Source organism: Lissotriton helveticus, chromosome 8 (genome assembly GCF_964261635.1).
Source record: "Lissotriton helveticus chromosome 8, aLisHel1.1, whole genome shotgun sequence".
NCBI lineage: Eukaryota > Metazoa > Chordata > Amphibia > Caudata > Salamandridae > Lissotriton > Lissotriton helveticus.
The window spans coordinates 483736029-483763966 of NC_136069.1; the positions used below are offsets into that span (position 1 = coordinate 483736029).

General features: G+C 43.3%; 1 protein-coding gene across 1 annotated transcript in view; it reads left to right on the forward strand.

Annotated features, from left to right (window-relative positions):
• ELF1 (E74 like ETS transcription factor 1) overlaps window positions 1-27938 on the forward strand; it is a 526009-nt gene that overhangs the window by 1799 nt on the left and 496272 nt on the right. The window lies entirely within an intron of this gene.

The window sequence follows — 27938 nt, forward strand, 5'->3', positions numbered from 1 at the left end:
TGGTGAGATGGGCCCAAAGGGATGTTTGCCAGTTTGGCAACGCAAACTGTGCCATATCCACAAAGCGAAGGCGTTCCATTCTTGTTAAAAGCGACTTGAAGCTTAACAAATTGTCTTCCTCTGATGCAGGACTGGTAGGGCAGTCTCCTCTTTAGAGCCCCATTCCTTAAGGAACTCTCCAAATTTGTCACCACATACAGTTCTGTTGATGAGGCCCAGAGGTCCCGCAAAAAGGTGTTTTGCCAAACCCGTTTTGGCAGAGCCGGATGCTTCAGGGGGGCGAACATTCAGCTGAGGATACTACCAAGGCCCACAGCGGGCCTATCATCAAGGTGGGGAAGAGGTGATGGACAAAACTCCTCCTACAATTCCACCTTCTACCCCCCACAACAGTGGAGGCAGGAATTGTTTCCGTACAGGGCGCTGTAGAGGACGCAAGAAGCCTCCCAGGAGTCCGGAGATGCAGGTGTGAATTATTCCTTTTTCAGAGATTACTTTGGGGTTGGCAGAACTGGTTTATTCCTGCACAATTGGCAAATGTTGACCCAAGACACATGGGTGCTCGAATCCGTGCAACGGTCCAGTTAGTTTTACGACAACCCTTTCCCAGAGTCATAGCCCTCTGTGATGTATTTTCCCAACAAGAGAGCGATTTAATTTCCTCAGAGATTCAGACTCTCCTAAACAAAGGGGCTAATGTGGTGACCTCTGCTCACCCTTCCGGGTTTCTCAGTTCTGTCTTTCTGGTGGAGAAGAAAGGGACAGATCACACCTAGTGCTCCACTTAAAGACCTCCAATACTTGGTTAGTTTACAGGCACTCCAAGATGAAGGGCATTCATCTTTTACTAGACATCCGTCAAGAAGAAGATTGGAAGGTGTATCTGGATTGGAAAGACGCTTACTTAACCATCCTGATATTTGCCCCTCATTGTTGTTTTCTGCAGTTTCTGTGGCTAGGTCGTTGTTACAAATTCAAAGTCCTTCCCTTTGACCTTTCTCCCCTCCGCCCCCCACCCCCCTCATGGTGCTTCACGAAGATCATGAGGCTGGTGGTGGATTCCCTTAGAGCAAGTGGTGTACTTTTGATAGTGTACCTAGACAACATCATTATTATGGCCCAGTGTCCTCAAACAGTCTTGACTCAATTAGAGTGGCTGATTCTCCTTCTTCAAGATCTGGGTTTCATTATCAATGTCCAGAACAGAAGTCAATTCTTTTACCATCTCCACTGCCTGCCTGGGTTTTCAGGTGGATTAAGTCTTAACGCAGCTAGCTGGTTCTTCCCCAGCAAAAAGTCCAGAATATCAAGGAGTTGAGGTCGGTATACAACCTGTACAACGCAACTTTTACAACGCGCTACCATTACAACAAAACGTTTACAACGCAACATCCATTACAACGCATGCATTTACAACTCAACAATTACAACGCATGACACTACAACGCACGACACTACAACGCATGTCATTACAACGCAGTCTTTACAACACATAACATTACAACGCATAGCATTACAACACATAGTACCCCTACACTATCCAACACTTACCCTACTGTTGCACCCCCTGGAGTTAGAATAGTAATTTTTACCCCTACACTATCCAACACATACCCTACTGTTGCACCCCCTAGAGTTAGAATAGTAATTTTTACCCTTACACTATCCAATACTTACCTTACTTGCAAAGTAATATTATGCGTTGTAATGGTATGCGTTTTAAAGGTAGTATGCGATGTAAGGGAATGCGTTGTAAAGGTAGTTTTTAAAAGTTCGTTGTAAATGCCTGCGTTGTAATGGAATGCGTTGTAAAAGATTTTGCGTTGTAAAGGTAGGCGTTGTAAAAGTATGCGTTGTAACGTCATACATCCGTTGAGGTCTGCATTGTGCAAACAGACAATATCCTTGAGGTTGATAGCTCGACTGATGGGACTTCGCGCTTTATTGATCCAAGCCATTTTCCAGGCCCTCTTTACTGTGGAGCCCTTCAATGGCTCAAAATCCATAACCTCTGCAAGGGTCTCAGTTACTCAGAACATGTGACTTAATCGGAGGATGCCAGGACAGACCTGTCGTGATGGCTGGATCACATGGAGGCCTGGAACGACGGAGCAATCTTTGGCTCATCTTCGGAGATGATTATAGAATCAGACAACAGCCAATGGGGCTGGGGAGCGAGATGTGGCTCGATCTCCGTGGGGGCCATATATCCGCGACGGGGCTGTCCCTTCACCTCAATTGCATGGAGCTCTTAGCGGGATCTTTTGTAATTCGGAACCTCACCCCAGACAAGACTGATTGTTGCATCATGCTTCGGATGGACAATGTCTCGGCAGTTTGGTATGTGAACAAATTGGGCAGGACCAAATCTCGCCTGCTTTCGGAGATAGCCAAGGATTTTTGCCACTTTTTCCTTAAACATGGTTTATCAGTAGTGGCAGAGTATCTCCTGGGCAAACGCAATCTGGTTGCAGATTGGCCTCCCGTCACCTAAGGGATAGCAGTGACTGGCGACGGCACCCAAAAGTCTTTCGCGTCATTCACTGTCGGTGGGGCCCCTGTGTAGTGGATTTGTTCGCCTCTTGCCTCAACCGGCAGCTTCTGATATTTTTTAGTTGACGCCCGGATCCGGAAGTGCAGGCCACAGATGGTTTCCTTTAAGACTGGTCACACTCCCTGAATTACGCGTTTCCCCCCGTTTATGATGATTCCCTGGTGAGGCGTCAGAGTGCAGAGATGATTCTGGTGACTCCTTTCTGGAAAGCCCAGGCTTGGTTTCCAGTACTCCTCAATGTGGCATGTGTTTGCTCTATGTTGATTCCATTTCGGTGGAACCTGTTGCTGGACCCAGTAGGGCAACCACACACTCTGATACTCTCAGGGCTCCTCTTGCTGTTGGCATGGAAGGTTTCCAGGTGAGGTGGAGTCTCCCAGGCATTTCGCAGGATGCTGAGCCCTTCCTTGACCAGGCTTGGTCCGCAGAAGCCCATAAACGTTATGCCTCAGGATGGAGACGCTGGTGTGGTTGGTGCTCTGGACAGGGTGCAAATCTCATCTGAGCAGATTGCTGTCTACTCGTGAACATTTTGTCTTTATTAGCGTCGGCTGGCATGGTCTGTCTCCCTGTTAACAACTTTAGGTCTGCGATTTCTGCGGGTCACCTTCCTATGGATGGTGAGCCCATTGGTGAACATCCTATTGTGTGCCAGCTTTTGCGGGGTGTCAGAATGGCCAAGCCTCCTCAACCAAAATACTCTGGTCCATGGGACGTCAATATTCTATGCTTTTTAGAGAGTTGGCCAGATGATAAATATTTATTTTGCAAACAACTCCCAGCCAAGCTGACAATGCTTCTGTGTTAAATTTCATGTAAACAAGTGTCTTATGGTTGGGGTCTGGATCTTGCCGGTAGAGTGTTCTCTCCAGAAGGGGTTTCTTTACTATTACCAGGAGGACAAAAACAGGTTTCAGGTCCGTTTCTCACCCAGCATTCCCTGGTAACGGTAAGCTTTGTGTGTTACAATGTTTGAAAGCTAATGAGATGAGTACCAGTGAATCTCATTCCGATATGGGGGGGGGGGGTCAATTGTTGATTGCTTTACAAAAAACCTGCAAATCTGTGGTGGCTGCCACTTTGGCCAGGTAGATCTGTTGGCTGTTGGTAGGTATCAACACTTCCATCTTTGGGACTCAATCGGTCAAGAGGGCTATGGCCTCCAAATCTTTTCCCTAGGGTCCAGGTTGGATGATATCCTTATCACTGCGGACTGGTCATCCGAGTCCGCTTTCAAATTATTTTTATTCAAATGTTATTTTAGATGTTTCTCAGTGGTAGCGGCTCAGCTTTGAACAAGCATAATCAGAGCCTCCAGTTGTGACGTAGAATAAAAAAAGTTCAAGCATTCGCAGTAAGATTTTTCAATTCTATTAAGGACACAGAGACCAGAATTATCCCACTCTAGGCTATGCTTTTGTATTTTTACTGCTTGCATTAAGTACTTATTATCTCAATTCATGCCCACCCTGTTATTTGTTTTCTGATTCTGGCATTCTTCTTTTACTGGCCAGTGTTTAAGGCTTCAGTGTTTCTTTCCTTCAAAGAAATGATTTGAAGTGACCATTTGAGGAGTTGCAGTTTGCAGTGTTGGAGGTTCTCCCTCTCTAGTTCTGGATCTAGACAACTGTTACGTCTTCATTGGAGGTTGTTGACGCCCTGGAGCAAGGGTCTTTGTGGGTGTCCTGTTGAGTCAGAGTTCTTTCCTTATGGTTCTTATGGGTCCTTCCTTGAGGATTCCGGAGTGATGAATAGTTTTTTTCCCGCATCTGCGCAAAGAAAGAGGACACAAGATGGAGTTATATAGGGCTTTTGGCTGTATGATTGGCGCTAAGTCAAAACAAAACTCCCTTTAGGAAACCACAGTCGCATACTAGCAAAATCAATTCTCAATCAAACCTTATTCACATTAAGACTATAACAGTCGCCAAAGGACAATATATGAATACTTTATTCACCAATGTTTGGACAAGATACAACAAAATTTCATAGATTTTAAAGTTCCTGGACACGTTTTTATATAAAGCCTGAAGAAGGTGGTGTGGACCTGTCATTGCCACGGAAACACCTTGCTTCTTCGTCTTCGTTTATATCAGATCGGTGTATATACTTTTTGTGATGCTATTGAAAAAGTGTTTTTCACTTATATAAAAGTTTTTTAATTCTGAATGAAATGTTGATGTGGATTTATGAACTTTTGTTGTATCTTGACCAAAAATTGTTTTGATGTACATTGTGTAGAACGTCAGATTGTCAAACCACATTTTAACACATGTAGTTTTATTAATTCTTGTTTATTGTACTTAATAGATTTTTTAACGATTTGCATTCACCTGGTGAATAAAGCATTCATATATTGTCCTTTGGCGACTGTTATAGTCTTAATGTGTATACGGTTTGATTGAGAATTGATTGTCCTGTGGTTTCCTAAAGGGAGTTTTGTTTTCACTTAGTGTCATTTTGAGTCCTGTCCCTTTGGTGAGTAGGACCACTCTCTATCTTTTGGAGGCTATATGATTGGTACATGTGACTATGTATACTCATGGGAAATGTAATGCTTTACTTTTTTTTTACTTTGAGGTGCATCCCAAGCCCAAAGCTGTCCAAGTATAAGCCCAGGTTCAGCCCAACGCAGACCAGTAGCAGCCCAATAAACAGTCCAAAGTTGAAACTCTCAAATTATGCCTGTGCACTTCTGCAATCAAGCCTAAGTTCTATTAACAACTACTCATTATTAGGACCAGTTCCCACCATGACCTAACTTGCACTTGTGTCACCACAGATCCATATCTCAACCTGGCAATCATAAATTAATACCACAGGAGCAGATTATAACCCATTTTAATGAAGTATAAGAACGGGAACTTCAATGTTATTTCAGCAGTGTGACTGGAAAAAAAAGATATATATGTGAGCAAGGTTTTGAATCCGCCGAAACGCGGCAGGGCCTCCGGCGAGAAACCTTTGCGACGAGCTCACCTGCATTTCGACATATGGCCCCGAAAAATCCATCGAGGTCTAATCGTAAGAATCTGGTGAGTGGGGAGGCGAGTAATGCCGCTCAGGACACCAGCGATGTGATTATAGAGAAGGCAGCCATGAGCGTGGGTAAATCAATAATTCGAGCGCCCTTATTACAAGTGCAATCACTGAAAATATTTGAGACTGAGGCTGGGGCTGTGACTGTAAATGATAAAAAAACAACAAGGAAACCATTGTGACAAAATAACAGCGATAACACCAGCAATAGTTACAAAACGTATGCATTGCAACATTGTTACCTCAGACGGCTCTAACATAACTAGCAATATGGTGCTATCAACGACAAATATAGAAATGGGAGAAGCTTCTGGGGCCCTGGAGGAAGACCCGGGGGAACGCATGTGAGTGAGATTTTACCATCAGGTGCTCCACGAGAAAAAGGGGTAACTGATACGAATGATCCAAGTAACGCATTGAGTGATGCAGTCCCCCTGGAGGCACACACTAATCAAGTCAATGCTGCTGTAGTGGCAGAATTAGGGGCGGAAGTATGTGCTGCTAAAGACATCGGTACAGATATAGCTCTGGGGGAGGACTCGGGCTCGAATGGGGAGTTTGAGGATTTGAAGGAGACAGTAACTGAGAACCTCAAGGAGGCGTATAAAAGTACAGATAAAGGCTCGGGTTCAAGAAAGGAAGAGCGAAGGATAAGAATAAAATAAAGAAGACGCTTGGGGAACAAAGCAATGTAATCACTAAAGGAAAATCGATGATTGATAATAGCCCGCTACGGTGATGGATGCAGGCAAAAGGAGGTGTCAAGACGATGGCATTACGGCTCTCAGGCACTAGCGCTCCTGAGGGGGACACTGTGAAAGATCTACCATCGGACACATTGGAAAATCTGATATAGTCAAGCCGGTGGAACAGTCTGTATCATTAGCTGTTTTCCCTGTTCTCTATTCTGTTAATACAGTAGAAGATCTGGATCAGATAGAGCTGACCCCTCGGACTTTACAGGAGAATGGGTCGAGCAAGGAAGATGTCTCGCTTGGTTTAATATGGCAGATGCTTAATAAACAAAGGCAGGAGGCACAGCAACATTATGCGCAGATGCAGGAAGATAATGGGAGAGTACAACATTTACTATCTGAAATGGCAAGCAAATTAGGAGGAGTGACGCTTGAGATGTCAGAATTGGAACAAAGAGTCTTGGGAGTCGAGGAATTATCTGCAGGTACAGAGGACACTGTGAAAAGACATGAGAACCAGATTACGACTATGCAGGCAAAGATAGAAGATATGGAAAACAGACAGAGGTGACAAAATCTTAGACTATTTGGTATTCCAGAGGGGTCCTAGGGTGGGGACCCAAAAGCGTACATTGTCCAACTATTACAAAAGGCATTTCCGGACTTATCAGATTGGGACTGGGATTCACAGATTCAAAGAGCACATAGACTATCATTGGTGCAGAGAAATAAGGGAAGCCAATATCCTCGCCCTTTCCTGATCTATCTGGGGAATTTTCTACTGAGGCAAGCGGTTTCACGTAAAGCTCGCCCTAATACCCCAGTCCCTACGGAATCTGTAACTTTTTTTGTTAGATCGGATCTGAGTAAAGCTACCATGGCCAGACGATGGAAACTGAGGCAATATATAGACCCAACTAAAGCTCTCGGATGACAAGCGTTCTTGCAGGAGCCAGCTAGGCTGAAATTATTCAAGAAGGGTCATACTTATTTGTTTACGGATGAGAAAGAAACTGAGAAGATGCTGATTAAATGGCCAAGAGAAACAACTGGAGAACTAATGAAATAAATGACTCATATTATTGGATAAGGATTAACCGCAAATAATATAGCTGGGATTCTATAGTTGCTGGAGGGAAGACGATTAAATCTTCCCTCTTTAGTGTGTTCCTTCTTTTTTTTTTTTCTTTCTTTCTTTCTTTCTTTCTTTTTTTTCTCATTCTTCTACCCTCACTTGAAAGGCTACTTATCGTTCTAATGGGTTATTTAAGGATAGGGTATATGTGACTTTTAGTTTACACAGGGGTTGATCATTATGGCCGTGGCTCTTAATGGCTGAAGCTGGGTAGGCAGAGGAATCCTCCTCTAAGGATAAGGAGGGTGGGTGGGGGGTGGGAGAAGGATGTTTTTTGGTTAGGGTCGGGGGGGGGGTAAAGTGGCTAAAAATAACATGAGGTAATTGTATTTTGAGAATAATAGGGGGAAAAATATTTTGCAACAGGTAAAATGAAAGGGAGAGAAATGAGATTAATAAAATGGATAGGATGAGATGTCTGGCCTGGAATGTCTTTGGACTGAACAGTAGAAATAAACGAAGGCTGGTTTTTGAAGAATTGAGAATGTATAATCCACATCTTGCTTTGCTTTCAGAAACTCATATTTCTGCTAGAGATAGGAACCTGCTAGGTCAGTTAGGCTATGATTTAGTGGTAAGTTCAGAACTAAGTACTTCGTTTTGAGGGGTTGTAATCTTGAAACATAAGCAATTTAGGGGGGTGATCATTAGGACATTGTCAGATAAAAATGGCAGGTGGGCTATAACACAGATAAAAATTGAAAGCATTAAATATATATTGTGTGTCTTATATGGGTCTAATAGGGATGATCCTACTATCATCGATAGGGTTAATATGGAATTGGTGGATTGGGAGGGAGAGCGGGTAATAATGGGCGATTTTAACTGTATTATGAGTTACGATATTGACACCACCAGAAGAGGCGCATTTCAGAGGATGCGCAAAACACGAGCTGCAGTTAGAGAGCTAGGAGTAATACATGGTATAAGAGACGCTTGGCGGGTACTATATCCAGATATTGCTGGATATACATTTTACTCAGCTGCGCATAAACTCTGCTCGCTCATAGACCTGGCCTGGGTATCGGAAAGAATTTTGGAGTCAAGCGACATGGAAATATGCCCAAGGATCACATCTGATCACAACCCAATCCTCTTAACGTTCAAATTTAAGACAAATAAGCAGAGACCCGATTGTTTTAATTTCCTAGAAGCTTAATTTTAGATCTGAATTTTTTGGCCAAACTTAAGATACATCTGAAACATTTCTGGGAAATTATTAAAGGTACAGCTATCCATATCGTGCTTTGGGACGCTTGCAAAGCAAGTATCAGGGGGTTCACACAACAATTTATATTGAGACAGAATTTGGAGAGGAAAAGAGAGACAGATAGTACTATTGCTAATATACTTCAAGCAGAAAAACAGCTGGCTGATGCACACAGTGCTCGCCAGAGGTAGAAGCTTTGGGGTATACTCTTGTTGATTTGAAATCTACTTTACAAAACACACTCAGGGAGAAAAGCATCACTAAATTGAACAAATATCATTTAATTCAATATGAGGGTGGTGGGAAAATAGGGAAAATACTAGCATATAAAGTAGCAGACGAAAAGGCCAAAACTTTAATCAAGGTTATTAAAGAACCAAATAATCTGATTTACATAAATTCTGAGCAGACACTTGATCAATTTGCTAAGTACTATAGGGATTTGTATACTCCAGAGAATCGACCATTGTATGATGATATTTATACGTATTTTTAGACCACCCCTTTGAATCATATTGAGACTGAACAATCAGAGAAATTAATTAGTGACATCTCATTGGCGGAAATTAAAGTAGCTGTATCAGCGTTATCAGCTGGGAAGGCGGCTGGAGAGGATTCAATTCCTTTGGAGTTGTATAAAGAATGTATTGAAGAGTTAGGCCCTTTATTTAGCAAGGTAATTGCAGACATTGGAATTGGGGGAAAAGCTCCTAGCTCGTGGAACATTACGGAAATTGTATTCTTCTTAAAAAAGAATAAACCAGCGGATGAATATGGGTCAGATAGACCCATATGCCTTATTAATACTGATGCATAGATATTTGCTAAGATACTCGCAACTCGGCTGGCATTGATAATGCCTGATTTGGTGTCAACTCAACAGCATGGGTTTATCTTAGGGAGGGATACTACGACCCATGTAAATTCTGCTGTAGTAGCATTTGATGTGGCCAGAGTTAGATCAACCCCACTCAGTATGCTACTGCTAGATGCCGAAAAAGCATTTGACCGAGTGGGGTGGGACTATCTCTGGGCTACACTACAAATATTTGGGATTAAAGGACAGTTTTTACAATGGGTCCAAGCGATCTATGACCATCTTAGAGCGAAAATCAACTACGCAGGGTTACAATCTACAACGTTTCCTATATTACGGGGTACTCACCAAGCATGCCCTTTGTCCCCTTTACTATTTGCTTTGTCTATGGAACCGTTTTTAGATTCTTTACAGAACCAATCATGTATAATCCCTTTTCCTTCAGGTCTGAACCCACTGAAAATAACAGTTTAAGCAGATGACATTGCTGTCTATTCAACAGATGCAGGAGAAGCTATGAAAGGGATAATATTAGAGGCAAGAAGATTTAGGGCAGTCTCGGTTATAGATTGAACACGAATAAAACCCAAGTAGTGGTGTACTATAAACCATTAACGTTGATACAAGGAGTTTGTAAAACAGCTACCTACTTGGGGGTAAAAATCTCTGCTAATTTAGAAGAGGTAGTTACATTAAATTATGAAACATTATTGAAAGAGACCGTCATTTCACAAAAAAATGGCATAAGGTTCCTTTGAGCACAAGTGGTCGTATAAATTTAATTAAAATGAAAATTCTTCCTAAATTTCTTTATTTCGGTCCATTCCGTTACATAGTAATAACTCATTCTTTAAACGTTTAGATGGCATTTTCAGCAGCTTTATTTGGGGGGTACAAAAAGCGCGTTGTGCAGTGGAATTATTAAAACTCACATTCAGTCAACGAGGCTCTTGATTTCCCAGATTTTAAATTATATTTTTGGGCAACATTTCTTGGACGATCCGTAGTTTAGTAATTTTAGGCAACCATCTTTTTTACTACGTATTTATGTTAGCAGAAGAAACTAAGATGTTTCTATATAGAATTAATGACACCAATTATTACAAACGCGTAAAATTCAAGACCGCACGTGATATTGTATCTATTTGGCGAGCTAGCCTAAATAAATATAACATGTCGATTTATCATCCTAAATTTTCTTTATGGGACAATCCAGTATTTCTGGGAATATTTCATGAGGGGGGTTGGAAACAATGGGCTAATCTGGGTATTGAAAATTCAGGGGACAACAGTTCCAATGGTTTTCTAACATTTGATAGACTAAAGCTTATATTTGATTTAGCAGAGAGTATGCGATGGAAGTACTACTAGATCCGTGATTATTTTGTTCGAAGCATGAAGCTTATGATCGTACTGGACTCTAATATATGGGATTGTATATACAGAAAGGAGAATAAATCAATGGTTATCAATGGATATAAAAGCTTCAACTCTCATAAGGAAAGTGATTGTGGAAAAAGTGCTGCACGTTGGAGTCAGAAAATGGGTTATAATATATCTGCTAGCACTGTGTCATCTGCATTAGTGGTATTTGTAAAGTGGTGCATTCATATAATTTGAGATTACAACAATATAGAACTGTTTGTTTTCTATATTATACTCCTGAACGAATACCCAAGTGGGCATCAAACACGACTACTAGCGATCCGACTAAGTGCCTGAAATGTGATCTGGTGGCAGCTGATCTACAACACATGTTTTTTTCTTGCCCAAAACTGGGAGAATTCTGGCAGGGGGTGGTTAAAGCTGTTTCTCAAAAATTGGATGGACCCATTTCGTTTACAGCAGTGGATGTATTAATGGGGGGACAGAATAGAGACTCTAACCAGAAGGATTTAATAACTATCCTATAGGCTTGTGCTAGATTAACCATAGCCCGGGCTTGGATTTTGAAAATGCCACCGGCGGTGATGGAATGGTGGGGTTTGGTTAAAGATATACACAATATGGAGTTTTTACTTGCTAAAACTAGGGGGACTCAATCACTTTGTAAGATGAAAAAAATCTGGGGAACATTTATGTAAAGCTTGGCCTCATCTTGTATTTTGTATTATTGTGTATTATTATTTCTTTTTCGTATCTTACCCATCGTTATTGGATACTAAGAATTTGTATTAATAATGCATATTTATATAATAATGGTTCTTAATTTTTGTTTATTACAAATGACCTCCTGTTAATAAAAATATTCCAAAAAAATACAATGTCAGTATGGATACAATAGTATAAATCAACAATGAAGACATTTGAAAAGCAGTTTTCGTGTAAAAAACGAGTATATAAATGTGAAGCGACAGTGTGAAAACTTAAAGGACAAGAAGTGTCCAGTTTGAAAGCTGCAGGGGTTGCTGCATGTAGACATGAGTATTCCTGGTTGGAGCTTCCGGAGTTCCACCCTGAGGAAATTCCGCAGAGTTACTAAGGAACTCTGCCAAATTCTGCAGAGTTGCGCAAGCAGGCAGAGTATTGCTCAGCCAGAGCCGTCTGGTTTATTTTACACGTTTACTCTAATTTTTAACAATATGCTCCTACTTTATTTGAGAATCATCATGTGTTCAGGTTCTTATTGATGTTAGTATGTGGTTTTTGCCAGTTTGGATTTTATTTATTAATGATGGTGGGTATTTAGAAGTGGTTCATATTGTAAATAAATTTTTCTTTCTTTTGAAGATCTGCGCAGATTATGTTTAACTCGTTACATGCTGTTTGAAGAAGGAATGTTGATTGCAGAGTTATACGGATCGCAAGATCCGCGCCAATTATGTTTAACACAATACATGCTGGGTGGAGCAGGAAGGGCAACTGCTGTTTTAAACGGATCGTTGATATTTTATGCAACAAAGTTCTTGAAAATATCAATTATACATGAGCATGACATGTTCTTTACACTTTTTTACTACCCTTCTCGCTAATGCATTTATATCATCTTTCTCTTGCTGGTAGCAGCGACACGCTGTATAATTTTGTTTTACATGAAAACTGGCAAAGCAAAGTTTTCCCCTTTGGGTGAACTTACAATAGCCACAACGCTTATATCCACAACATACAAAACAGAATTGAGCAATAATAAGTAATAATTCATATACAAGATAACAAACACAGTGGGAGACAACAATAAGGAAAATGATTCCAATTAAAATGAGGTAAGTACACTATTTCAAAACGCAATCTAACTCCAAAACATGTAATATTATCGTAGTTGGAGTAGTTGTTTCATAGACTTAACATAACGTGACTCATGAACTTGATGCAAGTTCATGAGTCACGTTACGTTAAGTCTATGAATTGGAATAATTTTCCTTATTGTTGTCTCCCACTGTGTTTGTTATCTTGTATATGAATTACTGTATTATTCATTTTTTTTAGTGACGAACACTGTTTACTGTGTTTTTTAATATATACCGAAATAAATTGTACACGTTTTATAAAATTATTATTACTAGGCTCACTTTTTACTTATTGCTCAATTCTGTTTTGTATGTTGTGGATATAAGCGTTGTGGCTATTGTGAGTTCACCCAAAGGGGAGAACTTTGCTTTGACAATTTGTCTTTTGGTACCCTACCCCTTTGGACTCTGGGTCCCTCTCTTTTGCTAGAGTTACATGAAAACTGGATCATTGTATTTTTTCTTTGTTTGTTAAGATACAATGTGCCACCCGTCGTTGGAAATTGGAATGTGACAGGCTGCTTGCAGGACACTCTAAAGTTCAGGACTGTGGATGGATGCACTAAAGAGAAAATAGAACTTAAAGTGTTGGGCAATGGGTGTACTAGCTGCTGCACTCCGCTTTATGTATAAAGGCCTCCAGAGAGGGGGAACTGGGTCATGCACAGTGCCCCACATTAGGTGCGGGAACTTGTGAAGTGTGCATGGTGCAGGACAGGTACACTCACTACCACAGCCTGCAGTTGGGGGCAGCATCTAGATAATGAGTGTGGGGGGGGGTGCACTACTCACCCACTCCCCAGTCCATTGTTCCCTTCCCCACAGCCGAATATACCTGCATGATGGTGATCACCCCCGGCTCCTCAGTGGCCAGCCTCCGCATCAGCATCAAGAAGAGTAGAAGACGAGAACTCTGCATTGCGCTCCCATACCGCAACAGCACCACAATACAACACAGGCAGAGCAGCAGTGGGAACATCTAGCCCGACCTGGGCCCCCCGGCCCATTATGGCTCCCAGTTCATTTTTAAAAACTCACTTTTCATAAATATATTATTGAAGCATGATGTGGTAGTGCACTTTCATTTACAGATAGCACATTTTCCATTGAAAAGGCCACTGAACTTTCCCACTAACATGTAGTTTTACTGATAAAACTGCGTAGCGCATAAACAATGTTTGGAAATTGGGTTTCAGCAAAACTATTTAAAATTTGCACATCACCAAGTAAAATGTTCTGATTTATTTTGATCCTATAAAATCTTTTTTTTCACCACAGATTTACAAAAATGTGTCTCTATAACTAGTGAAATATATTCTAAATGTTGGAACAGTTTACTTACTAGTTATTTCTGTGTTTTGTTCTTACAGCCTTTCATTTCACATGCTTTGCACAGGGCGATTGTCACACAGTTCACTTGATAAAATCCTCTAACTTCCGTCACAGAAGGAAAAGTAAATGTTTGAAGACAAACTGAAGACAAACTGACTTTTGACCTCTGTCTCTGAAAGCCGAGCAAATGTGACAAGGTAGCAAGATTTGAAGACATCTTTATTGCTCATTCACTTTGTGAGCAAGAAGAACACCTGTTGTCAGCTCGCCAGAACGGACGAGTATGCCCTAAAAATAGCTTGTTCTGATTAAATCTGTCTCGCCATAGCAAGTGGGCGAGTGGATTTTTCAAACCATGTGTATGCATAGCGCTTCTCTTTTTCTGTGAGGGTCTTGCTGACGAATGTGACTTGTGCCCTGTGGTCATTACTGGATGGAATGCTGCATTAAGACCACACTAAGGCGCATGGGGTTGGCATCTACCGATAGTTTGGATACCTTTGCGGCATTGAAATAGGCCATTACTGTGTCTTCTAGCAGAGATTATTGATGGCCTGGAATGCATCGTCCTCCACCTTCCCCTAAACCCAGCTAGGGTTGCTATGTTGGGGATGAATCTCCCACAGTATACTACGAGGCCAAGGAAGCTTCGGAGTTCAGCAGCAGAGGATGGTGTGGCCCCCTCTTTGATGTCCATGCGTTTGGCAGGGTTAACCTTGATACTGGTATTGGAGAATATGTAGTCAAGGAACTCCATTTCTTAACAGAAGAACTGACACTTCTTGTGATTTAGTGTGAGGCCGGCTGAGCCGATTCTTTTGAGTGCTGCCTATAGGCAGCGGCAATGGTTTTATAGGTAGGGGTGTGGATCAGGATGTCATCGCTGACATTGATTACTCCCTCGAGGCCCGCAAGGTCATCACAAATGGCATTTATTATGCTGATTATATTCCAAAGTTTAATCTGTGGTAGCGGCTGAGGCCGACATGAGTGGAAAATGTTGTGATGCACATGCTGTCCTCGTGTAGCTTGAGCTGATGGAACCCTGAGTTCAGATCAAGTTTTGAGAACCTCTTGGATCCAATTAGGCCGTCAATTGTAGAGGAGATTTGCCATTCCGTATGTATGGCCATGTTGGGAAGGCGCATGTCCATACAGATGAGGATGCTCGCAGGTTGCTTGTGCTTGTTTGCGACTACCATGGGTAACACCCATGGGGTGGGCCCTGATACATGATTCTATGACTCTAGCATCTTCCAGCTTTTGCTGGATAACATTTTGTCCTAAAGTCCTGGTTCTGAAACGGTGGCAAATTGTCGCTTTTAAAGCTGATGCGAACTCCAAAGGCAGTGAAGATTTTGCCAAGGCTCTTCCTTGTATGATCAAATGTGGTGCGTGGAAGCACCTCCACAATCAGGAACTTTGAGAATGTATCCAAAACTACCAGCATGTGGCATCCATCAGAAAAGGAACCAAAGTTCACACTGATATCGCACCAAGGGCCTGCACTGGGTTTGTCATTGGCAAAGGGAGGGAGCCGGTACATGAACTTTAATACTGGCACCAGTGGAAGCAGGCGACCATGTCATTGACCTTCACATCCAGAGTGGCGACCAACACCTTTATCTGCAAGTGTGCTTTCCTCTTGATGGCTCCAAGGTGGCCAGTGTGTGTATGAGGGCCAGTATGGAGGCTCCCAGCGAGTGGGTACTACAAATTTGCGGCCTCTCTGGAGTACTCCTTGTTCTGCGGTGCTGAGTTTATGCCTGCTATTCCACAGGGCAGAGAGGCCATGCTGAGTGATGTTGTCGTAATGTTTCATGTCTGTTAGAAAATCTCTCCATTGACAGGAACTTGTTGCTTTTATTGTTGTTTAGAGGCACAAGTCTGATATCGTGGTGTGAGCGATGTCGTGGAGGGTCAGTGATTTCAGGCAGCCTGTCTTTGCTAACCATTAGCTTACTTGTTCGATTTTGACTGAGGCCCACTAAGACCGCTGGACGAGAGTCAGGGGTGTCTGGGGAGATAATCAGCAGGGTTGTTGCACCCTGGCTAATAACTCATGAACAACGGGTAATTTTGGAGCTGCAATGTCAGTCTCTCAATGTGTAGGGTGTGAGCTGTTGTGCTCGAAAACAACTGAATAAGTGATTTATGGTTAGTTATGACTCTAAAGGGCCACCCATAGAGATACTGATGGCAGCCCCACTAATGGCGAGTGCTTCTTTTTCTATGTGGGTTACCTCTTCTCGGTCTCAGTGAGGGTCATGCTGAAAAATATGCCAGGGACCCACTTGACTTCTTTGTCGCGTTGCACGAAGACCGCTCTGAAGCCGATGGGGCGGTGTCTACTAGGAGTTTAGATTATTTTGCAAGATCAAAAAATGCCATTACTGTCCTCTAGAGGGGAGCGTCCTTAATGACTTAAAAACACCTCCTCTTCAGTCTTCCCCCATGCCCAAGGGTTTGACATCTTTGTCAAGTGTCTCAGAGGTCCTGCGAGTGTGATGAGGTTGGGGATGGACCTCGCACAGTACATTGCAAAGCCAAGGAAACTCTGGACGTCAGCGGCTGACTTAGGTGTAGGTGCTTCCTTGATGTCAATGCACTTGGCCGGATCAAACTTGATGCTGTCATGTGAGAACATGTAGCCCAAAAACAGTTTCCTGCCCAAAAATAACTGTCACTTGTTGCAATGGAGTGTGATCCTCTTAAGGGCTACTCCTAGGAGGCAGTTGTGGCTTTTGAGGGTAGAGGCGAGGATGAGGATGTCATCTCTGACATTGATGACACCTTCCTGACTGGTGACGACTTCTTGTGTTGCATTTTGGAACACTTTAACTGCAGGGGAAATGCAAAAATTCAGCCTGCACTAGCGGCGGACACAGACGTGGGTTGAGAAAGTTGTGATTATATCTAATATCCTCATGCAGTTCTAGCTGATGGTAGCCTGAGTTCAGGTCAAGCTTTGAAAACCAGTTGAATCCATTGACATCCGCTACCAGTCATCAGATGTGGGGGAGATGTGGCGTAAATATTTGATGACCTTGTTGGGTAGATGTATGTCGATAAAGATACGAATGCAACCTCGCTGTTTGGGTTGGTTCTCTACGACCATGGAGGACACCCATGGAGTGGGTCCCAACACCTTTTGGACAACCCTTGTTTCTTCAAGCTTCTGCAGCTCAGCCTCCACCGCAGGTCGGAGATGAAATGGAATCCATTGGTGTAGGGCAACTGGGCAGGCAGTGGGGGGTCGATGTTCAGAGAAATTGGGGTTCTTTTCAGGCGTCCTATGCTGGTAAACAAGCAGGGGAAATCGTAGAATATTCGATCCATTTCAGCAGCCAGATTGCTCACCGCAGCAGTGTAGTGGATGAGGAGAAGGTGCTCAACAGTATTGCAGCAGATTAGCATCTCAGATTCGTAGGACTTGACAAAGAACTTGGTGTGGCAGGTATGTCCCTCGTGGGAGACAAAGCAGAGGAACAACCCTATTAGCAGGATAGGTTTGGTGCTGTCATAAGCTAAAATCTAGGCTGATGTAGGCTGTAAGATGGTTGTATGGCAAGCTACTGCACCAGGCAGGTTACATTGACGGATGCGCCCATGTCGATCACAGAGATGATTGGTGTGCAGCCGATAGTGACTTGGCAGATGGGACGAGCATATCGCAGAGAATTCAAGGGTGCATGATATCAGGAAGATTTCTTCGTCACCATCCATAGCTTAGGTGTCCTTGGTTGAGTGTGACCATTTTCACCTCTTGGTGGCACTGTGTGTCGTGCCCAAGGAAGGCGGATGGCTTATGTCAGCCATGGCTGACTTCTGCATAGTAATTGAGTCAGCAAAAGGAGCATGTTTTGCAGTACTCTTGGAGGGGGTGTGGGGAGAATCCGCAGTAGCCACACATGTCCTCGTCAGGTGTTCCGGCCTGAACTGGTCTGGGAGCAGATCGACGAGGGCGTCACCTTAGAGATGGTGGCTGCTGACTCTATTTTGATGGGGCAGGCGCAGGGTGGGTGGGAAGCTTGTTGAATTCCATCTCAAATTGGTCGGCTCAGTCATTGGACAGTTCGTACTGGGCAAGCGCGAGGATCTCGTCCAGTGGCATGTTAGGGTGTCAGAGGATGTAGCGCTTTGGGGTTGCTGAGCAGCAGCCTTGGATGATTTGCTCTCAAGCCTCTTTGTGTGGGTCATCCTCAGTGCCCGTGCTGGTGAATTCTTGTAGGCGAGCATAAAAGAGGTCCATGGATTCTCCTTTGTGTTGGCATCTCGGCGTAAATTGAACCTCTTGAATTCGGTGTTCATTTGGGGGTTGGACATCATGCGCCCCAGTGTTGGGAAGGTTGCTTAATAGTTTGAAGATTTCGTCACCAGTATAGTGGCGGAGCAAGAAACACCTGGTTTCACAATCTGCTTATTTCGTGGCTCGAAAATAGTTTTTCAGGCACCTTGATACTTATTAGCTTTCAGAGTTTTGGTGATAAATCTGTACCTGTAGGGGAGGAGCCTAGTGCGGAACCAAGATGGCCACGTGAGCGACCGGCTCCATCAACACCATCCTCCAGCAGGAGCATCCCGATATATATATCCTGATTTTGGACCCCACCGCCTGATGGCTAAGCAGCTGCGGTGCCTCCCGCTGCGATCCCGGTCCGCCTGAGACGTTCAGGGCCGAAGATACGCCGTCCGGTGATACGCGGCCTCCGCACATCTGAAGCCGGGAACTGGAGTGCGAGCAGGACCCGCTTCCTGCGCCGTTGAGGACGGGCCGAAAACCGGAAGTTGCCGGTCCGGCACCGGAACCCGTGACTCGTGCTTTGAGAGAGCTGAACGTCGCTCTAAAATCTTCCCCAAGAGATAAGGATAGGGTGACCCATTGTAGGACAAACTATAAGTTAGCCGTTAAAGGCCGTAAAACGAAATTGCAACAGCAAGTCTGGGAGGATCTGAGGGAGGCGATGGAGTTAAAGGATACAACTATCTTTTGGAAAGTTATAAACAATCCTTGTTTCCAAGAGGCAAATAAACCCAGGTTAGCTAAAAATACCTTGCCGGGGGAATGGCATGGGTATTTTTATTGGCTCTACAATCACTGCTCAGATGAGGCTCAGTCGGAGGATATTAGGGGGAACGGAATATTACCCCGATAAGTTTCTCTTTAGGCGAGATCAAGGTATGGATTGAAGGTTTGACCCGAAATAAGGCCTCGGGTCCCGATGGGATTCCACCCGACCTTTTTTTCTAAGTAAGGTAGAGCTGTGGGCGCCCATTTTGACTAGGGTTATTAATGCAGCAGTAGATACAGTCATGCCGCCATCCTAGTCCACAGCCACAATTGTGCCCATTTTCAAAAAAGGTAACAAGGATATCCCACTTTGTTATCGACCAATTTCCCTAATTGACGTGTCAGCAAAGGTTTTAGGGTGGGTTATCCTCAGCCGCTAATGGATTGGGCTGAGTAGCAGCACATTATAACTGACACCCAATTTGGCTTCAGGCCTGGGAAGTCAACCACCGAACAATATCTCAACTTATATCTACTTGTAGCCAAGTACATCATTGCCAGCCAAGGGACTGTGTACCTGTCATTTATGGACTTGACGGCGGCTTTTAACCGAGATAACTGAGGGAAATTATGGGCAATCATGGCTGACCTTGATGTGGACCCGGGACTTTTAATATTCTAAAATCCTTGCACTCGAATACTACCGCTGCGGTCAGATACAATCAGGAGGGAAGCACCACAGAACCCTTTTTATGCTCTAGAGGGGCAGAACAGGGTTGTACTCTGGCCCCATTTTTGTTTACATTGTATATAAATCGGATCAGGCACTTAGCACTTTAAAGGTTGACACATCAAGGGTTGGCTCTTGAGGGATCCCTGTCCTGCTTCACGCGGATGACGCGGTTCTCCTTGCCCGCACTCCCAAAGGGCTGCAGATTTTGATAGACGGCTTTGTTTCTTTTATGGAGAATTTAGATTTGTCCCCAATCCGTCAAAATCATATATTATGGAAGTGGGCACTCTTTTTCGTATTTGGGGATTTTATATGATTGCCGTCTAAATTTTAAAAATTTACCTGAGGAGAAATGTCGTACTCTAGCTAGTTGCTCTGGGTCGATCATGAATTTTTCACAAAGGTTAGGTCGATGGTAACTTGAGCAAATTTGAAATTATATAGCTCCTTGTGTTGCGCCAAAGTCCTCTATGGTAGTGAGGTAAGCAACTAAAAATAGAGGAAAATAAGTATCTTCGGCGTTTGCTCAAAGTGCCTCAGAGTACGCTATCCCATATTGTCCACGAAGAACTTGGCGTTTGTCACATTAGGGACAGGTTGGGAGTTAAACCCCTAGTCTGCTGGGCTAAAATTTGGGGAAACACGGAGGCAACATTCAGTAGGCAGGTCATAGCAGACTGCCTTGCCCGCGACCGGGGGCTTAATATCCCATGGCTAAAGTATGTGAAGGAGACCCTCGAGGGAATGGGATGTGCAGACCTTTTTATTAACCCTTCTAAAATATCTGTGCAAGATAAGGCCATGGTTAGGGACCGGTTTTTCAAGCATGTTACAACACTCAGGGAAGATAGGGAGCCGATTAAACCGTCAGTGAGAGAACACCTTCTAACTAAAACATCCAGGGGCATTGAATCTTATTTGTCTTATTTTCACAATGCCCATGATAGATTTTTAATGACACGGTTCAGGCTAAATCTTCTGTACCACATACTAGCCGACCCGGCAGGATCTACAGCGTCTATAGAGATGAAGGGACTATGTGGCTGCGACCAACGATCTCCACAGGATACCTTCACCTTGCTTTATTATGTCCCTTTTATTCACAATTTAGGAGCCTCTTTTGAAATAGCATTTTAAAGAAAGGTAGATTTAAACATGCTAGGGTGGCCTTGCTATTTTCCTCAGATGCTTTGGCTTTTGTACTGTAAATTTTTTAAGGGCAGCGGTTAGGCTTAGAGCAACAAGGGGCATTGGGAGAACATACGTCGCCCATGATGTTTTTCTTGTTATGACTTTATGAATTAATTGGCTGAGGGGAGGGGTACCTAACTATTGATGTATTGTATATGTATTATGTAGAATTTTAGATTGTTGAATTGGTTTGTTTTTTAACTTTGATGTATTTTACTTGTACTTTTATGGTATTTTTTTATACCGAATAAAGTAATGTAATTGATTGAAGTAATTTCTGATATGTATAATTTTCAAGGACATCGTGGTTTATTCTACTCTCGATTAAGTGTCACTCCTTGTAACACACAAGACATCTAAATATTCCACATAGGCACACCGAAAATATATAAATGTCACACATAAGAAAACTTGCTAGCTATGCATCCTATGGGGACCAGGAGGAATGTTGGGGGTGGGAGAAAACATGGATGTGGAAAAAGCAAAACACTGCTCGAAACTAAACTGTAAAATAGAATGCATAAAAACTGCCTCTCTTACAAGGAACCTAAGATCAGGCAAATCTATGTATAAACTTGGATACAACATTGCTTTAACCATGCAGTGATCCAGAGTGCCCAGCCTGCCTTTTTCTTTTTTACTGTCCAGGAAGTCCAGAACAGATAGCAGCAGTGTAAAAAAAAACATAACTCTTAAACCTCCCAGATCACAAGTAACTTGGCATGGTACCACAGAAAATACTCAAACTTGCTTGCCAACAGACTATGGTTCACCGTCTGCAGCTCCTCTATCCTTGTCTTGGTGATTTGTCTTAAATCAGTGAAGAAAAGCAGCTTACCACATCTGAAGAGTAAATCTTTCTCTGTTTTGGCACCTGTGGCAGTCACTCTTTTTGTAAGGATTGTCCGAACTCAACTCTCACAGTGCCAGTGCCCGCTTTGTAAAACCTGAATGCCTCGTGCACTGTCAGCTGGATTTAAAAATCAGCATCCAAAATGTTCTTTCTCAGAGAGGAATGCATCAAGGCTTTTAGATTGTTTCCCATGGAAAGAGGTTGAATACCTAAACATCTGATTCAAATTCAATACACGTGATATATTGCAACTTTAAATGTTTTCATCATCCTTTTACTACTTCTCTATTGGTCCGACTTCCTGCGCCACAATTGACAGCCTCTGTTCTAAGCCATAAGCTGTTTTTCCATACAGTCCATTTCCCATTCAATTCCTCAAGTTTAGTTTCCATCACAGAGGTGTTATTGTAGCTCTTCCCTCCTACAGGAGATCATAAAATAAGGATTAACTCAAGATCAGCCAGGCTAGTGAGAGATCATACACTCTTCCTAATAGTCCTCAGGGCACTGTTGTGCAGAATGTTGGCTTGGGGGGAAATCCATCTTTGGATCATTTTTGTTTTTGCTCCATAGAGGGTATGGCAGAAGGTTTTATTCACTCTGAAGGTCATAGAAGCAAGGTAGTCTCTTGGTAACCTAGGGACTTTAAAGACTCTTTGGCAGTTCTCCTACTTGCTGCAGACACCGTACACAACAGCCGGTGGTTCTGACAACCTCAAGACTGCCCCAGTGGCACCGAATGGCCAGGTGTCTCAGCTGTTACCATTGCCACACCAGGCAAACAGTAGGGGATTCATGTCCTGTTTTCTGGTTTAACAAGGAAGAACCTAGCCTAACTACAGCTATCAATATGCTTAGTCCCCCTCTAGCACTACATCAAGCAGGAAACCCCTTTCAGAAGTCCTCAGTACCTCCGAACCCTTTTTCAGATCCTAACAGTGTCACTGAGACCACTAACTTTTTAAATATAGGACGAAGAGGGAGGAGGAGTGCTGCTGTTCTTCCTATTTTAACATCAAAGATGAGGAATAGACCTGCTTAGTTGTGCCCTGATTAATGGCCCTGGCCAAGCTCTGGATCCGCCAGGCTACACTCTGTCACCAAAGTGCCGAGCCTTAGAAAGAGAGCTGTGGTGGAGCACAACAAGGAGATGTTCACTTCGCTATGAGGCTGGCACAACCTGTCCAATAGGATGGATATAAACCATTATCCTGAAAGCCCGTTCTATAGAGAAATTACTAGGGAATAAAGACAAAAAGAAAATCTGAGGCTGAAGAAACATCTGAGCCTTCCTTTTATAATGCATGCTACTTGAATGTAGACATTGCATCTATTCACGTGAGTCCCATGCTCTCCACACCACTGGAGTCAAGCTATCCTGGCTGAAGATGGCTGATAGCCAGAAACCGGTCCTAGGATGCTTGATTCCGGTCCAGTAAAGACATGGCTTGGCAGTTCGGGCTGGACTGTTCCCATGAGGCACAGGTTCATGGCTAATTTGCATATGGCCATGTCTGAACTGGGGGGGGTGTGGAGTGCAAAAAAACGATGGATTTAGGCCCAGATCTCTGTACTGGGGTGAATGTATGACATTGTTCTGCATTCTGTCCATCAACTGTTGTTTTACATTTGTCACCCCGAGTGGTATGGGTATGCTCAGACGTGAGTCCCATGCTCTCCACACCACTGGAGTCAAGCTATCCTGGCTGAAGACGGCTGATAGCCAGAAACCGGTCCTAGGATGCTTGATTCCGGTCCAGTAACGACATGGCTTGGCAGTTCGGGCTGGACTGTTCCCATGAGGCCCAGGGTCAAGGCTGATTTGCATATGGTCATGTCTGAACTGGGGTGGTGTGGAGTGCAAAAAAACAATGGATTTAGGCCCAGATCTCTGTACTGGGGTGAATGTATGACATTGTTCTGCATTCTGTCCATCAACTGTTGTTTTGCATTTGTCACCCCGAGTGGGATGGGTATGCTCAGACGCGAGTCCCATGCTCTCCACACCACTGGAGTCAAGCTATCCTGGCTGAAGACAGCTGATAGCCAGAAACCGGTCCTAGGATGCTTGATTCCGGTCCAGTAAAGACATGGCTTGGCAGTTCCGGCTGGACTGTTCCCATGAGGCACAGGGTCAAGGCTGATTTGCATATGGCCATGTCTGAACTGGGGTGGTGTGGAGTGCAAAAAAACGATGGATTTAGGACCAGATCTCTGTACTGGGGTGAATGTATGACATTGTTCCGCATTCTGTCCATCAAATGTTGTTTTGCATTTGTCACCCCGAGTGGGATGGGTATGCTCAGACGTGAGTCCCATGCTCTCCACACCACTGGAGTCAAGCTATCCTGGCTGAAGACGGCTGATAGCCAAAAACCGGTCCTAGGATGCTTGATTCCGGTCCAGTAACGACATTGCTTGGCAGTTCGGGCTGGACTGTTCCCATGAGGCACAGGGTCAAGGCTGATTTGCATATGGCCATGTCTGAACTGGGGTGGTGTTGAGTGCAAAAAGCGATGAATTTAGGCCCAGATCTCTGTCCTCGGGTGAATGTATGACATTGTTCTGCATTCTGTCCATCAACTGTTGTTTTGCAACTATACAGTTATAGCCTTGTGTTTGGGGGCTTCTTTAACTCCAATTCGTATTGCATGTTCTCATCATTAATTTACACTCATCCTTTTTGTTTCTCTTTTCGGGCATCTCATACAAGTTCAGAGGGAAATTATGTGAGACAGGCAATGTTTGAAAGGAATTTTCTGCTATGTTCTCAAGGAATGCATGCAAATTCCTTTTCTGTTCCGATAAATATTGACAATTTTATCATCTTCCCACCATTACTCTCTTTCCCTATATTTGGTTCATGAATTTCTTGGATTGTCTGTATCATAATTTAGTGTCAATTTAAGGTAAGTGATTATGGTTCTCTTTCCATGTACAGACCTCTTTTATGTACTATACAGACGTATCTTCATCTAACGTGATCTCGCTGTAGTCTTGCTTTAGTCATTTCTCTTTCCATTTCTTTATCTTGCTTACACTTTCTTTCCATCCTGGTTCTTTTTTCAACCATTTCCCTCCGCTCGCTGGCTCTTGGGTGAGAGCCAGCGAGCGTAGATGAAATATAGGGGCATGGGATCTAAAGGACTTGTAAATTACAAGTTGACCAAATAACTATCCTCTCCCTCCTGAGTCACGCAAAATACCCCCGAGTTGGGTGGAATTTTTCAGATACAAAAGGTAGGAGAATAATCATTCTCCGCTTGATGGAAAAGATTTTTTGAAAGAAAAAATTTTGAGAAAAATATCGAAAGTTTTGGTATTTTGTGAAGAGAACAGCTATCTGTATCTTCAATAAAACTAAAATATAGGTCAACTGATTTAAGAACCAGGGAGGGAACATTCTCTTTTGAGCCCTGACAAAAGCCCCTGACCATTTTTGGGCAGTTTACAGAGGGCTGAAACATGTTGGCTAACCTTTAGGGTCTTAGGACCATCAAATTCAGAAAATACCCGTTTTTCTAGTTTTTTTAATATCCATTGCATGCCGCCTAATAAAGGGATACCTGGGGAAGCAATAGGAGTTTTTAATCTTTAACCCCCCTGACCAATATCTCCTAAGAGCTCCCTGAAAGATGGTCGAGCCCACCCAGATCTTTAGGAGTCTGGTTGAACCCGATGATGAAGCATGACACCAATAGGGTGTGTGAGGGTTAATCAATAAAAGGAAATCATTTTCCTCCCAGCGACACCGGAGTTCATTATCAGCAGGAGATTTAGAAACTAGTTAGAGCCAAATTATTGGTTTGGATACAATTGTGTGATAAGTCTATATTGAGGAGGAGATATCCACACATCTATCCTTCTTACCCCTGTAGGTACCAGTGAGTCTTTTGCACTGTTACCTAGTGGTGAGAGATCCTTTTGTATCTTCTCAGATGCTTTTCCATTTCATCGGCTCTGAAGGCTCTCCACTGGCTGCCTATCGAGAAATGGATTGTATGCAAAGCCTTGGTCCTGGTCCACAGGGCATTGTTTCTCTCCAGTCTGGGTTATCTGGCAAAGAGATCTGTACAGGATCATCCTTCTAGATCACTGAGGTTCTCCTCTACTTCCTTCTTGTCCATTTCCCCGTTTTAAACACATTCGTAGGGGAGGCAAAGCCTTTTCCTTTCAGGCAACAAAGGCCTGGAATTAACTCCCACTGGACCTGCCTTTGATTCCGCTTGAGACTGTCTTCCGTAGAAAACTTAAATTCTGGCTTTTTTCTCATTGAGACTGTGAGGTCTGGAGTATTATTCATGCGCCTCAGGAGTTTTCTCCTCCTCTTTAGTGCTGGGACACTCCTTAGAGTAGCTGCACGCTTTATAAATTCTATCACTCATTCGTTCAGTCATTCATTCAAGGACAGCTACATGACAGTACACAACTGGTTCAACCACTCTTTCACTTTCCTCAGGTGTATGCCAAAGCACGGAATCGTACTTGAGGTAGCCATCAACGGTATGTAATGTTTAGCAATGTATGGCTACCTCCACAAAGTACGAGAAAGCCATTTTCGCTGAAAAAAATAAAGTTTTAGCCACTGTGCTCGCCAATACTAACCATTAATCTAACAAGAGATTTAGAATAATGTTTAAGGCTCTGAATCCCACTTGTCTGGCCCAAACAGTGAAAATAACTTAACAATTTAGTCAACCTATTCAGCCTCCTTTTTTGACCAAATAAGAAAAATCGGACATTCAGATGTAGTACAAAGCCCCTACAAAAACTCCAAAATGACATAAGTAATACATGCTCCTTTCACATACTGGTTGCTTAACCACTATTAAAGACATTATCATAATGCTCCATGACAGCTTCTCTACAAGCAATATCTTACCCGAAACCATTAAAAAGTGAGCAGACCAATTTGACCCTGTCCTAAGGTCATCTCCTAACCATACCCTGTAATCAATGTATAATTCAATCGCTTCAACAATACATCGACATCTACACAGGGCATGAAAATAACTCTACCAAATATGGGCAGATACCGCAGTAGCAGCCGACGAAGCCCATGCATACCTGCACGTTCATCTAGACATCGGTGTGTGTTAACACCACAGACTAAAAGATCTTGCTTTCTCACATCTCAGAGGTAGGACGAGCCCTGCATCCCGACTCCCGTGTGCCCCCTGTCTTCTCAGGGCCTGGCAGGTGTTAGCCACTTACACTCGGCCCCTTTCTGACCATCTCCAATCTTTCCATTAAAAGGTAAATTTCGATTTTTGCATATTTTTTGTTTGTGAATTAAATACAAATTTCCAGGATTTGTGCATTTGTTTGATATACACTTGTTTTTGTATTTTGGTGTATTATTTTGAATTTCAAAATATAGAAATTGCTTTGGCGGGGGTCCTCGACTTACAGTACTGATCAAATAGGAGTCCACTGAAGTCAAAAGGTTAAGAACGACTGCTCCAGAATACAGTTTTCAGCACAGTAAAGCTTGTAATATTTGATCAATGTGAATATATTTTCCGAATTAATTCTTCCTTAATTAAGCACCTCCTGATGGCCCTCCCAGGGTGATTTGTGTCTGTTTGAAGGGCGGGATCAGAGCAGTTGTCAAGCTGCTGCTGAGTTGCTGATAAGGCTGTGTAAATAGCGCCTCCCTCGATTTCCTCAGGTGGCAGCGGCGAACAGGTGGATTGCAGGTGTTTGGCCTGGCAGAGCGGGGGAGGGGAGACGCTTCATAGCTTGAATTGCACCCTGCCCTCATGCAACTCTTTTATTCTATGTATGAACAAAAAGGTACAAATTTGAATTGTTTGCTCTAGCTGCCGTGTCCTACGCGGCTTCTTAAAAGAAGTCCTCAGCGTAATGCTATACCTCCTTCAGTCGTCTTTGTTTTTGCAGCCTAGCAGGGGCCTGTCATACTTTCATATTGTGTTTGCAGTGCTTTTCCATTCGCTGTAATAATTGTACGGCCTTTGCTCTCAGCAATTAAGGTGGGGCTGGCTCTTTCACTGTAGGGATTGTCTTCCTGGCCTGCCTTGTGCGCCTGTGTTGATTTTTTTCCTGTACCTGCGGATTTGCATGTTTGACCTAGTGGAGTAATTGTGCTCACAGCAACATGGGCGTGACCGTCTCGGAGGC